At 42.9% G+C, this 15,228-nt stretch overlaps 1 protein-coding gene across 2 annotated transcripts in view; it reads right to left on the minus strand.

Annotated features, from left to right (window-relative positions):
- Positions 1-15,228, minus strand: part of LOC308477442 (uncharacterized protein) — a 73,825-nt gene that overhangs the window by 22,972 nt on the left and 35,625 nt on the right. The window contains exon 2 of one of the 2 annotated variants that reach the window (XM_081006011.1): positions 491-584. The gene's annotated coding sequence lies outside the window, so the exon portion shown is untranslated. Of the gene's footprint in view, positions 1-490; positions 639-15,228 lie in introns of both variants that reach the window. The other variant, XM_081006010.1, reaches the window with a different exon arrangement.

Raw genomic sequence — 15,228 nt, forward strand, 5'->3', positions numbered from 1 at the left:
TCTGTGTGGTGTGGTGTAGTGGTTAGAGTGTTGGACTACGACCTTGGAGACCACGGTTCAAATCCCCACTTGGTCATAAAGCTCACTGGGTGACCTGAGGCCAATCACTGTCTCTCAGCCTAGCCTACCTCACATGGTTAGTGAAAAGGTAGATTGAGGAGTGGGGAAATTATTCTCTCAGCATCACCCCAGGAACCTCATGGAAGCATGCAGTGTATTATTTCATTTTCTACCTTAAAACTTCTCTCTGTGGAGACTTCACTGTGGCTAAACGTGTGAATGTGCATTTCTTACAAGCAAGCCCACTACATGAACCACTACCCCACACGGGCTCTTTCTGATGTATATGGATTTTGTACTAGAGTACTTACACCTGCATATGATTCCCCCCCCCCAAATAATATAATAATGTAAAGCCTTGCAGAGCATCCCCAGTTTGCATGTCCATGTTTTCCCCAAGTTATTTTCTCTTATCTGCTCACCACCTCACCTGGTCCTCTCCGAGCCTAGGAGGGCTTGTTTTGAGACGCCTGATTTTCTTCATGCTTTAATTATTTCTCCTCTGCTGTTCTCTCTGGGGAAGGCTGCAGGTAACGGCAAAGAAGCATTTCTTGTGTGATCAAAGGGTACAACTTGATCTGCCAGGAAAGACAGAATAAAGACAGCACGAGAGGTGAACGTTTAGCAGAGAACAAAGATGGCTCACCACAGAGCAGCACTGGCATAGAGGGAGGTATGAATCTGCCAGTGAAGAAGTTTCATAGTACGATTCTATAGATTCAATGGAAATTACTCCCAGCAAATTGCAGCTACTGAAGCAGTCGCTGTGAGTTCTTCTCCCACAGTGTGAACCTGGTGCTGTGCAAACTAAAGACACACCAGCAAGCCAAGTGCTAGATATGTCAGTGAGTCAGTACATATGGTCTCTCTGACTTAAATTTATTTTTAAAAATAATAATAGATACACACTTGCACTTATGCATATGTGTGTTCATTTTTCCCACTACGTTAAAATAATGCTCCTGGGACTATGTGAATTGGCATGTTGGTATTGTCACAGTGATTTGCTAATAGATGCTTAACACAGCTGCAGCACTATCAGCATTCAGTCTGAAACCAAACAGAAAATCTACACTCCCCACCCCCCGAGCTTATACCAGGTCTGAAAAACTTTATAAATGTCCAATTTATCCTGCTGTTCTTTGTCTTCAAATAATTTGGCATATCACTTTGTGTAAATATAAAAGTAATTTTTAATAAGAAGTCATGCTGATGGCATTTGACTCTGCACCACCTCACAAAAATCTATCCAAATGTCAGCAAGACATGCTGAAAACATAAAGCAGGCTATATGTGTGTACCTAGGTGGAAAGAAAATCAGAAGTTTATGAGGGGAAATTGTTAATATTATGCAAAATATGATTTTTTATATAAAAAACCAGTGAGTCTGTTGCAAATTCTTCTAGGGTATCTTAAAAATGTTATACACCCAGAACATTGTAATTGGAAAAGAAACCTGCTAAGTACAGCAAAAAAGGAAGAAGCTGACAACAACTCAGTGTACTGTGAGCGTACTCAGATAATGCCAACTGAAGAAGAGTGGTTTAATAAACATGGCACATTACCTCACTGAGCTTACTGCGATGTTATGATTAAAAGAAGGAAGACATCAGAAAATAACACTTTGAGAAAACTTGGTTGTTCTTTATCAGTGCTATTTTTCTAGGAAAAGAGGTACAGGAAGAGGAAGAGGTATAGGAAGAGGCACCATGAATGCCTCCCTCCTTCTCTTATAATGGCACTGGCACCCACCTGAAAGGTGCTGGAACTCAGTTCCGTTGAAAAAAAGCCCTGCTCTTTACCAATCAAATGGAACAGAAATATAGTTTGGAACTATTTTAAGCCTTTTAGTTGCTGATATAAATTTGAGATTCTTGGCTACGCCAGATGTCATGTTGATGGTGCATTCATGATTATTTGTGTGCTCGTTGTGATATCAAGCCATTATACATGATCCCACTTTTAACATTGTTTGCACCTGAAAAAGATTTGGGGTGGAAATACTGCTTTGTTCCCAGTCACAGCATGTCCCATAACTTTCCTGCTGAAATCCTACAACTTTTTATACAAAAAAATGTCCTGGTTTATTTTATTTTATCTTTGTCCTGCTTTTATTTATTTCCGCTATTTTTACACCACTTAATCACCAAGCTTTCGAAGCCGTATACATACACGTTCCAAAAAGCATACAGTAGGTAAAATCAATCAAAATTAATCATGAAACCAGACTGTTGTGCTACAGTGCCCCTCCAGGCAGCAATAATGCAATAACATTGGGGAAGCATATAGAGCTGGACAGGGGATTGATGTGTGGAAGGTTCAATATAAATCCACTACTAATGCACTATTGCTGTGTCAGTGACATGTTGCAGAATACACCTGACAAAAAACCGCACCAGTCTGTCAGATGAATTGCATTTGGAGAGTTTACAATATAATGAGCTTGCAAGGGAAAGGCCTTTTTTCTCATCATTGTTGCATTTAGTAGTAAACGTGTAAGTTTTATGTTTGTGTGCGTATAAAATGAAAAACGAAGAAAAAAAGGGCTTCATCCTAAACCAAGCAATGGAAATAGAATTCAGAAGGGGGCTGAGAGCTTAGACACCAGCTAGGAACCCCCATCTAACCAGAAGGTCCAGAAAAGAACCACCTGTATGAGGGCTTCTTCACTTCCTAAGAAGTTGCCTGGATATGTTTAGATGTGGCAAGGCTTGCTGTGTGATTTGTGCTTTGAATATCAAGGACAGTTGACAATAAATTTGTAAAAGCTGCTGAATACCTGCTGTTGCTGTGGTACAGTTCCAAGGCTAATCACTAATAACTTACAGACTGTTGAGGAGCTTAAGAATACTACCTGGCTTCTTACAAACTGCCTTGCAGACGTCTCTTGCCCATGCACTTTGGAGCTCATGTTCCTCACTGGACCACATTTGGAGCCAATCTCCATGCCTGAATGAGTCATCACACAAGAGAACTTTCAGAACACTGAAGATGAAAGGTCACCTAAATTTTCTTTTCAGTTGAATCAGTTCGCACATTTAGCTGTGATCCATCAAATGAGGGTAATTCAAGTGGTGTAGATATGTGCATGCAGACCTCTTATGTCACTTCATCTCCCCAGATTTCAGATTTTAAGAACCCTTTCACAGCAGATCATGTCCCAGCTTCTGTAAGCTTCTCACATGGGATGCAATTGTGCCTGGGCTAATTTGCAATATGACTGTATCAAGGCCTGAGATAACTGAGGTTCAAATCCCTACCCAGCCATGAAGCTCATTGGGTGACCTTGGACCAGACACAGCCTCTCAGCCTAACTTATCTCACAGGGTTGTTCTGAGAGTAAAATGGGGAAGATGAGAACCATGTATTTCACTCTGGGCTCCTTGGAACAAAGGTGGGGTATAAACGGAATACTAATATTAAGAAACTGAAGGTTTGAATGAGTCCTATAGCTTAGCCGAAGCTGATAAGCCTCTGTGGACACCAGTCAGAGTTTTTTGCTACACCAATCCACGTGACTCCTGGGAGAAACAAATCTCATTGCTTACATAACATTTGCTAATTCGCCTGACTCAAAAATTGTTTAAAAAACACACACACACACACCTCACAAACGCACTGTTCTTTGACAAGCACTCGGCAAGCAACAGGACTCCTGCCCACAGACCATTATTTCTTCCCCATCTCCCCTTGAACCTAGTACAGGACAGATTTGACACCACCAGCACCAAAATCACTGAAACAGATTTAAATGACTTCCATTCCAGTGACACTGTACTGTATTTAGCTGGCTCATAAAGCTGCTGCCCATCTTCTATTCTATTCAAAATCCCTCCCCACCCGCACCACAGCAAAGAATCTGACATATTTAGAGGATTATGCCTCACTGGAATAAATTATTTCCTCCCAAGTCTGCCTCCTGCTTGCCTGCCTGGCCCAGCTTTATTAGAATTAGTGGGAACATCAGGAGGATGAAAACAGACAAACAAGACAGGAAGAGAGAGGTGGGGGGGGGGAGAGAGAGAAATATTTCAGCACAAATTGGAAAGGACTTATAAAAGGAGCAAGGCAGCCTACAAAATCACCACAGACCTGAGCTAAACTGGTATGTCAGGCGCCCAATGATAATAGGCACATCTCAAAGCAATGGCAAAAATTAAAAAACTGCAGCACAGGTTGTTCACTCTGCTCCTGTAGGGATTAGCTAACATAGCATTTTGATTCTGGAGAGCGGGTTCCTTAGATTGTCAAAGAGGAGATGGTTGACTCCATGCCTGGGAGAAAACTGCTTTGCTTGCATTTTTCCACTTCAGTTGACACCTCTGCCTGCTCCCTTCTTGCATTCCACATGGTTAAATGCGGCACTGGCCCAAGGGACTGGGGGGCAGGGAGCAGTTCCACGGCACATTACCCTGCACCTCCCTCTATCATCTACTTCCTGGAATAATAGCTCCCAATTAGTAGAGAACAAAGCACCTTGTGACATAATGCCAAACATGACTCTGGGGAGCAGAATGTAAGGAGCAGAGGCCAGAGCAGCTGGCTTTGCTGCAGCATTGGCTAGCAGCGGGCAGATAAAGTGTGCCTGGTCTCGTACCTCTCTAATTCCCACAATTGATGCTTCTCAAATCTCAGCAGTAAATTGGCAGTGGGACAGCATCACTTAAGAGCATCCAGCAGGGAGCCCTCAATTTTATGGCCCTTCTCCTAGATATTTAACCTATATATCTAGCAGAGAGAGCACATATGTTTTAAAGTATCTGATATCAAGAAACAGAAGTTATACAGAGTGAAGCATATCTCCTAATGCATCTCCCCCTCCTAGGCAGACAACAGCCGCCACCCCAAACTAATTTTGGTCATGCCATCGTATGATACACATGGAACTGGTTGACATCAATGATCCAATGTGCATTTACAAATGCATGCTGTTGAACCCATTGAATAACACAGCTCCATGTGAATCACAGCACAAGGTGAGTGAAAACATTGCTTCATGGTGGGTGGATTGATTGATCAATCAATCAATCAATCAATCAATCAATAGATAGACAGACAGACAGGACCACCAGCAATGCAGGTAGGCAGAGGATTGTAAGGAGCCTTATGTAACCTTTAATGAGATTTTATAAGTAAAGAGCAAGCAGCAAGAAGCCAAAAGATGCTCAACGAAATTAAAAGGCCTTTGGAGTCCATTTAAGAACCACCTAAGAGGGGCTACAAAACATTTTTTTAAAAAGCAATTCCAGAGATGCAGGCGCATCACTAAAAAGGCCCTGTCCATGGTACCCAACAGCTTGATCTTCTTTAATGGTGAACCAGAGCAATAGCACCTCTGAGGCAGATCCTATGGCATGAGCAGGTTCTATATGGGTGCAACCAGTCCTTAAAATAACCTCCAAAGCATTCAGGCTCCAAACACCAGCCTGGCTCACAGCCCTCTTGTGGCGCAACATCGCAGAAGAGTGGTTTCAGGCAGCCTCCATATGGAGGCTGTAACCTTTGGATCAGCATCATGAGACTTTCATTTCTCAGACATCACTTTGGGGATACTGTTAGCTTTTTATTGCAGATAAAGCAGGCAAGATGACTGTGCCATTTGGATAGCAAGTTCTCCAGTAGTTCCAAGTCTTCACTTCTGGTAAGCACTGCTTCTCGGTTGACATGCAAAGTCTCCAGCATGCTCAACATCAGTAGGAGGGACATTGTCTCAGCTCCAAAGACATCCCTGGGTGGTTAGCAGGCAGCAGGGTTCTGGCATCGCCCATATCCAAGCATTGTAACGCCATCTGAATTTTACTTGAGCAGCTTGTTTCTTTGCTGGGAATGAGGCACCATTTCGGACAGAGGTTTGGCCTGTGCTTTGGTTGTGCCTGACCCCAAAGCTTTTCAGAAAGACTGAATGGGACAACAAGTCTGCAAAACAGTTGCACTCTTGCACCAGGAGGGAGTATTTGGGAGTTTGCTGGGGTGAACCAGGGTAAGGTTTGGATCTGAAGAAACTAGCACCTTAACAGTCCCCCCAAATGCCCCCAAGCTGGCATGGTTAAATCCTTTCCACTTGTTTACAATGGGAGGGAAATCAAGTTTTTAAAATAAAAACAAAAACAGAAAACGGCTGATGAGTGCAAAACTGCTTACTGCCAGTCTGAGTGCCTAGCAGGGCACTGGATTAAGCAGTTCGATCACATTCAGCCCCTCACCCCACCCTGGCCTTTAGTATTTCATTCTAAAGCTGAGACTTATCAGGATTCTGCTGATATACTATCAGTAAAATGGCAATCATGCAGATTTCTAAGTGAGCAAATATAAAATATTTTAAAATGTCATTTTATTTACCATCATGTATGGATTTTAGTTAACATCCACGGGTATAAGCAAACTGGATATTTATTAATAACTTCTAATTCTACCATACCTGCTGATGCAATGCAATGTGTATGTATACTGTGCCATATACAACTGATTAGCTTCAGGAGAAGAAAAGAAATCTAGATCCAAGTCCCTAAGATGAGTGGATGGTAGCTTGCACCCAACCTTCCGGTCAGCAACTGAACAGCAATCCACCCATCACCTATTATTCAGTATAGTTTCCAGTAATCAGATATTTGAGAACATAAAAGGAGTCTCATAACCAAACTAGCAGAAAAGCCATGGATCATTCTACTATATTAGTTTGTCTCTGGGAGTGAGCAAAGAGCATATTTAGCACAATGTCTAACTGCCAGACTCACCAGTAAACAATTATAAAAGAGCCCAATTCCCAATCCAGTTCCCATTTACTGCGCAGAACCTATATGTTGCCTATAATTTAAGAATTAAGCACTGTTCCATTACCCTTGGTAAGAGACCCCAACATTGTGGCAGTTATTTAAAAAAACTCTGTACAGATAGTCAAACTGTTCTGGGGTGAACGTGGTCACCTGTACCATTCTGTTACAGATTTTTTTAAAAACCAATGATAAGTGGCAGATGTGTGGTGAAATATGAGGTAAAGTGGTACCCTACCATCCTTAGGGACAAACTAAATGTGACATTAAAAGCACAGCTTGGCATAGAACATATAAAGAGTAGCCAATGTGGTGTCCTCCTGATGCCGTTGGACTATAGCTTCCATAATTCCTAATCACTGCCCATGCTGTCTCAGGCTGATGACAGTTGTGATCCAACACCATCTGGAGGGCATCAATTCAGCTACCTCTGGTGTATATCTTTTAACAACTGCAAATAGCAGCTTCAGGGGGTGATTTTTTTATTGGGACTATGGTGTGGGGAAGAGGGTTCTGCAGTTGCGATTCTTATTCTGCCCTTTTTTGGTAGCTATGATTTACAGTTGTTGCTGTTGGGTTTTATTTTGGTTTTTTTAAATATACATACCACACCAAATTAAGTGCTTTACGTCACATATAATTTAGTCCTTCCGAGTCTCCCCAAAACGTCTCTCATGCAAGGGAGCTTGTTTGCACAAAAAGACCTTCTGACAAGTTGGGCAATGGATTTGTTTAAATTGCAATGGGCATATCGTAAAATAATCACAAAATTTGATTACCTCTATCAGCATGCTGCTGTTTAATTTAATGAAATGAAGAACTCACCAGCATTCTTGTATTTTTCTATCTTAAGCAGTTTACCTGGGAGATGTGCCACAGATCAGTGCCCTTGGCAATAGCATCATTGATACAATCCAAATTGCCCTACAAATTAAGTCTGCTTAAGCTCTCTGCATCTGTGACTCAAGAAAAGGCATTTCAGGCATGGGTGCATGAACAGAGCCAGCTAAGTTTACACTCCCCCCCCCCCACAACCTTGGCAGAAAATCTGGCAACCTTAATGCTATGACTGACCCCAGAGCCAGATCCCAGGTCTTCCTCTCAATGCACAAATGGGTGCATCTTTCGCTATCCACCTAACCCTTTTCCTAAAAAAAATACCCAAAAGTAAGGCTGAACATTTTACTGGAAGAAACTTTTCTTGGATTTTCCCAGACTAACCCCATCCACCCAACTGCTTTTGGTGGGGATAGATTTTGCTATTACTTCAAAGCTGCAAGCTCTCCAAAGTCTTCAGAAGGAAGGTTAAGTACAGTGGTGCCCCGCAAGACGAATGCCTCGCAAGACGAAAAACTCGCTAGATGAAAGGGTTTTGCGTTTTTTGAGCTGCTTCGCAAGACGATTTTCCCTATGGGCTTGCTTCGCAAGACGAAAAACGAAAACGTGTTGCAAGTTTGTTTCCTTTTTCTTAACACCGTTAATACAGTTGCGACTTGACTTCGAGGAGCAACTCATAGAACTCGGTGTGGTAGCCTTTTTTGAGGTTTCTGAAGACTTTGGTGATTTTTGAAGCTTTTCCAAAACTTCTTTTGCAGCCATTTGGTAAGTTAAACTTTTAAAACTTTTTGGGGGGTTTTTGGATTTTGGGTTGGGGTGTTTGGAATTCAAGGACTTGGTGTTGGGGAGGGGTTTGCAAGAATCTGGAAGCTTGTGTTTTTTTTTCTGCATTTTTATGATTTTCTGTGACCATTGGGCCACTCTGCTGTTTTTTAAAAAAAATTCTGGATTTGAATTTCTGTGTGGTGGGTGGCTGGGGGAACAGTTGAGGAGGGGGTTCTTCAGCAAGAAGCAAAGAGTGGAAGAGGAACCTTTTTCGAGTTGTCCCCCAGAGTCTTAGAAAATGTACTGTACACTTTGTTGATTTTTAAATGTTTTTCTGTCATGTTTAGAAACTTAATTTATTGTTCCTTTAATTTTTGAAATGCTCTTTACAGTTGTGTGACTTTAAAGAGCACGTAATAAACTCTTGTTGTACCAAATTTGGCTTTGTTTGGACTTTTTTTGACCATAGGAACGCATTAATTGAATTTCAATGCATTCCTATGGGATTTCGTGCTTCGCAAGATGAAAAATTCGCTAGACGAAAAAACTCGCGGAACGAATTAATTTCGTCTTGCGAGGCACCACTGTATCTAGGGATTTGGTTAACATCAAGGAATATAAACTTATATAAAAACAACTATGAAAAAATCTGGCTTGATGATGTATTTTTGTTAAAATTATTGTGTTGAAATATGTAATAATAATAAAAAAATTCTTCAGAAGGAGAAAAAAAATTAAAAATGGAAAAAGATCTATTTTGGACATTATCTGTGGGTAAAATTGACCATAACAAAAAATGACAGAAATGCAGGCAAGTGCCAGATTTTTGTAGAACTAAATTTGCTTTTATTGAATTGTTATTCTTTATTTATAATATGTTACCGTATATGCTGATTTGATTATTGTGATCAAAATGCTGCTTTTTATTTGGTTAAGGATTGGTTACTGTTTCGAACTGCTTTGGACTCAGCTTGGTTGTTAGAAAAAGCAGCACACAAATATCAAGGTAACACAAATCAAGAATTGTGCAAGCCCGTTCCCCTACTGATCTTCACTCCCAAAGTCTATTAAACACTGGTATGACAGTGAAGATAAGCTTTTAAGGGTTTTGCTGATGCATGAAATTAAAAAGAGTAAATTAGATGCTACTTTAACGGTATTATTAGAAACCATGTGTGGTTTAAAAAAAGAAAATGAATAGTAAAATTTTGTGTATGAGTGAGTGTGCAAGCGCATTTTTATCAAGCCTGCAGTGCTGGGAGGTTTTGCTCTTCCCTTCCCAATAACTCTCCTTCCTCCACACACACACACACCAGGCATGGGGAAAACATCCACATGCATGCTACAGTCCTGATGAAAATCACACACACCCTTCAGCTTACTATTAGGATTTTTTTTAGGGGGGAGAGAAGTGTGGTTGCCAGCATGGTGCAGTGGTTAGAGCACTGGACTAGGAACCGGTCAAAAAGGATCAAATCCCCATTTATCTATGAAGCCCATTGGTTGACTTTGTGGGGCCAGAGCTGTGAAATGCACAAGGGGCACAATTCCTAGAACACTGTGTTGCTAGCTAGCTAGTCACTGCCTCTTGACAACGCGTATTTCCCCATCCATGTGTCTGCCGTACAGATGGCAGGAGAAACCTATTGTTGAAAAAGGAGAGTTGCAATTGGTTCATTTAAATCTATATGTCACTGGTGTGGCCTGATAAGATTGGTCTAGAAACGGGAGGGAAGAGGAGAGAGAGAGAGAGGGGAGGAAGAGTCCTTCCCCCTGTTTCCTCTTTTGCCATTTTTACCATATAAGGAAAGGAAGCTGCTAGCAGGATGCCCCACAGCAACCACCATGCAGTCTTGACTCTCACTGCGAACTCTGCCTCCTGTCCTGGTGACTGAGGATGTTGCAGGAAGGAAAAAAGCCACGTGCCCTTTGCCTGATCTGGGGTTCCTGGCAGGAGGGCATGCCAGCTGGCAGCCTCCTATGCCAGATCCTAGGAATCACCCCCAGTAACGTGGCCAGTGAAAACAGCCTTCCCTAATTAAGATCAGGAGCAAGAAATTAAATGGAGCAGCAAGACATGCATTGTAATTTTATTCTGTCATCCTGCCTAACCTTTACAAGTGTCCTGCCTCCTAATTAGAACATAATTTTACTTTTAAACATGAAAACGTTTTGAATGAAATTATTCTGGAGGAACCATATTTTGTGGCACATTGCCCAGCTCTGCACTGTTCCGAAAAACTTACAGCTTTTTATCTGCTTTGGCAAGCATTACGTGTAAAGGTGGCTGTGCCTGTTTTGGGAACTGAGCACCCTAAACCTGAGCCTGAACTGAGGAGAGAGAAAGGGGGAAAACAACCCTCAGTTAAGCAGCATGGCTCTGTGAAATGGGCTGCACGGTTACTTTATGACAGCTGATGGACTTTAGGATCTTTCACGGAGCAGAAGAGCTCAGGATTTCTGAAACAGGAGCCCGAGACTTGGCAGAATTGGGTTTCCCCATAGGCAGTGTCCCACTTAATGACTTCTTGTTGCTATGACATTACAGTGGTACCTCAGGTTACAGATGCTTCAAGTTACAGACTCCACTAACCCAGAAATAGTACCTCGGGTTAAGAACTTTGCTTCAGGATGAGAACAGAAATCGTGCTCCGGTGGCAGCGGGAGGCCCCATTAGCTAAAGTGGTACCTCAGGTTAAGAACAGTTTCAGGTTAAGAACAGACCTCCAGAACGAATTAAGTTTTTAACCTGAGGTACCACTGTATTGACCCACAGACTTTAGATAGAGGGAAGTTCCAGCGAAGCCATCATAAAAGCCAGGGACCCTTTGGGAAAGGCCAGTATTTGCACACAGATGGATTGAAAGGACTAACTAAACTCCTTTGATGATACTCCCTGCCTTTTAGCTTACTTTTGTCATTTTTTTAAAAAGGGTATCACTCAGCAAATGTCCAAACATGTAGGTATAGAAAAGGGATTGTGACAGAGGGCATGGGAAACAGTCAGGTACGCACATGGGGTGTGTGCATGCGCATACTAGTAAAACAGGTGTGAGGCAATCTATGGCCCTCCAAATATTGCTGAACTACAACTCCCATCACAGCTGGCTATCGGCCATGCCTGCAGGGGCTGATGGTAATTGTCATTCAGTAACATCTGGAGGGCCAAAGGTTCCCCCACAGTGGCTAATACTTATTTTATTGATTTATTTAATCCACTTTTCTCTAATGCTCTTGCAGTTTATCCCTTATGATAGACAACCGGCGCAAGTTCCACTGGCTGAGCACAAGATATGCCGAATTCAAACTCCCTCATCCCAGCAGATATTGGTTTTGGATTGAGCGAGCTCTAAGTCTTGAGGGATACTTAAAACACAAGTATCACACAACCTAATAGCAGCCAAGTCCCAGGATGAGAGGTATCTGGTTGCCACTTCTGTAGCTGCAACTTTTTTCTTGTCACTTCCTATGCCACGGGGTCTATGGTGAGGATTAAAAGGCACAGGGCTTGCAAATTTCTGCTGTGCCTTTGAACACACTCATGAGCTGATCAGCAGCGCCTTCAAATTCTGCTTTTGACAGAGAGCCACATCTTTACCCGCCCACAGATGTAGTGTGGTGGGTATTGCTTGGGAAGTTGGACAAAATGGCCTGGTGAACCAGAGATTCCCCATTGCTGCCCAACAGTAATGCTGAAAGAACCCAGCACTCAAACTGCCTGATTCAAAAAGAGGTGTGGAACCCAGCCTTAAGCAAACAGTGGATTCAGGGCCATCTTACCCTTAGGCACTAGGGGTGCAGGGCACCCGGGCGCCGGGCTCTCAGGGGCACCAGGCCGAGAGCCCGTCGGTTGGAGCACTGCAGCAGGTTGTTCTGCTGAGGGTGGCTCTGCGCCACGAGTTCAGGGGCAACCAAGCCAGTAAGACACTGAGGCAGCCAGCCGGCTCTGCCCTCCTGGGACTGGGCAGCCGGGGGGGGGCCGCCGGGCAGATCTTTGCACCCCAGCACCGCATATGCATAAGACAGCCCTGAGTGGAGTGGACTGCATCACACATGCATGCACACATGCACGTGATTTCTCTACACTTGTTTACTGAATACGTACTAGTTAATAACTGACACCCGAATGTGTGGACCCACTCTAACGTAAAACATTACACTGGATCCAGCGTTCTCACGAACAAGACTCCTCTGAGGACACACCTGCTGGAAGAAAGGCATTGGGTGATTTTTGCTGGTTCCTCCTTCCCATTGTACCTCCTGTATATTTGCTGTGGAGGGTTGAGGGTTGGAGGAGACCTGGTGCAATGGGAATCAATGAACACTCTGCCTTCTCCTCTCCTTCCTCCAGCAGGAGCCTCCACTGGACTCAGTCCCAAGAGATTGATAGGAGCCCTTCTGTTCACAGAAGAGTCACTCAGAAGCTAACACACTTCATTTGTAAAAGTTCTGCTCATGGTATTCAACTTGTGATATGGCCCATCCATGCATGCCCATCCCTTCATGCTGCAGAGAGATAAATGTGCATTGATGAATGCTTTAAAAGCTCGAGGGTGGGTTGGGTTCCTGCCAAAGGGGAGCACAAATATACTTGGGCCTGGCCGGGTCTCCTTCAGTACAACCCTTCCCCACGTTTTTGATGCAATTGCATCACATACTGGCAGGCACAAAGCTAGTTCTGCAATATTCTTTTCCAATATATGGGGGCTGTTTTATTCCTGTGCTTTCAGCCATGGCAGCAGAATGCTAGAATGCTCCTTTAAAAGAAATCAGAAACAAGGTTCCATAGTTAGAAATGTCCTTCGAGAAAAAGGAAATAAAAGGCTCAGAAAGCTATAAAATCAGCCAGCATGGAAATTAATAAAAAGAGCAGCAATAGAAAGGGAAGCAATTTATATTGGACACATCTTCCATTTCGCTGTCGCCCTCGTAGCAGTGGCACTCTCTCTGAATGCAAATTCAGAAGCAGTCAGATCCAAGAGATGGAAAAACCCTGCATCTGAAGAGGACAGGGGAATCCGCTTCGATTCTGCCAAATGCTAAGCCAGTATTGCTTTCCATGCTCGTCCATCAGAGGGCAGTTATCGTAGCCTTCCATAAAGACATGCCACAAAAGAAACTTTTTCAAATTCACAGCACAGAGCCGGGTTATCTCTGAATTCAATGGCTAGGCCTACAGCAGGTAAAAGAGAATAGAGGCAAAAGCCTATTCTTTTCAGATCCAGCAAGAGAATGGAAAAGAATAGATTCTACACACTTATTGGCAGGGGATGGGGAAGGAAGAGGGCCGGCTAGTGAGGATGGAAAGCTGTCTGACAACATCCCTTCACTAGCAAAGCTGCTCATATCCTACAAAATCAAAGGCTTTTCCTCAGAGGATATCATTTCCAAAATCTATGGGTGCACTTTTATTGCTGGGATACATGGTGCAGTCAAGTTGCTTTAATATTCCCCCCCCCCCCCCCATTGTATGACACTCCAAAACCTCACCATCTGCAATTAACTAGCGGAGAAAAATTCATCAATCACAAGCAAAACAAAGGTCCTTATTAAAGTGTTCCTCTGACACCGAGAATGGGAAAGAAATTTGTCCACTAGTATCTTCTTCTACGGCGATCAAGGGCTGATGGGAGTCGTAGTCCAAAATTAGTGGAGGGCGCCAGGTTGGCACAGGTTGCTGTACAATGAGCTGCTGTGCTGAAGTCTGAGGCACCTCAGAATCTTCTGTGAGATGTGAGGGTTCTGCAGCAGCTATTCAAAAGTTCCTTAACATGCAGATTTATGTGCAAAGGATCTCCTGGATCAGGACCTATGAAAACATCTGCCTTATAAATGAGAGGCTGCATTGCAGTAACCACACCCACACTGCTTTGTGATACCATTACATCACACAGCAAAGAGTAAAAAATTATTGGCAGCCATAGGATGGAGCAGGCTGATTCAGTGCAATCTCCAAGAAAAAAACTCCCCAATAACGTACTGCTTTTTCAATTTCAACAGTCCTTTTCTGACAGGAAAAACTGTGTGTTTGGGTTGTACTTTAGACTACCGGTAGAGCTCCCATGACAGAATGTTCCTCAGCACTGTAAATAAATAATAAATAAAACTCCTGCATGCTGAAAACTAGTCTGTCAGGGTAAACGCCAGGCTAGACTCCTCCTCTCTAACATCTAGTTTTCTGTATGCAGGAAACACTCAGCACTCCTCCAGACTACCTGTCTATTGAGCGTTCATCCCAATTTGATGGTATGAAGCTTGCACAGCAGTTAGAATATGCTCTGTCTTCATCTGAGCGCTCAATTTGAGCAGGGAGATTATGCAACAATGAGCATTCATCATCCTTTTGATTTGTTGTGTGGTAGTTACACATCTTCCCATTAATCTTCATTCATCACACAGTTCTACTTTCCGAACTGCAAAAAGTCTTGTGTTGTTTTAAGATGGATTTGTTGCACCAGGACGACAGAGCACTTTAATCCCCATTAATTGCGCAAACCTAAATTTCTAGCTTGTGTTTTAATCTCTCCTGCAAAATATAGTGACAGTCAACTGGAGGCGATCTCAGTCATGGGAGCTCCTGCCTACAAGGGTACAACCAAGAACTAAGCTTCCCTCTTGGCACTTGTGAGCACTTACAATAACATTTCTGAAGGTTTAATAATAATAATAATAATAATTTATTATTTATACCCCGCCCATCTGGCTGGGTTTCCCCAGCCACTCTGGGTGGCTTCCAAAAGAATATTAAAATACTGTTTTAGAACTCTGCACCTAGTTCATGTTGTATGAAAAGGTG

This window comes from Podarcis pityusensis (genome assembly GCF_964106645.2).
Source record: "Podarcis pityusensis genome assembly, chromosome: 1".
Classification (NCBI taxonomy): domain Eukaryota; kingdom Metazoa; phylum Chordata; class Lepidosauria; order Squamata; family Lacertidae; genus Podarcis; species Podarcis pityusensis.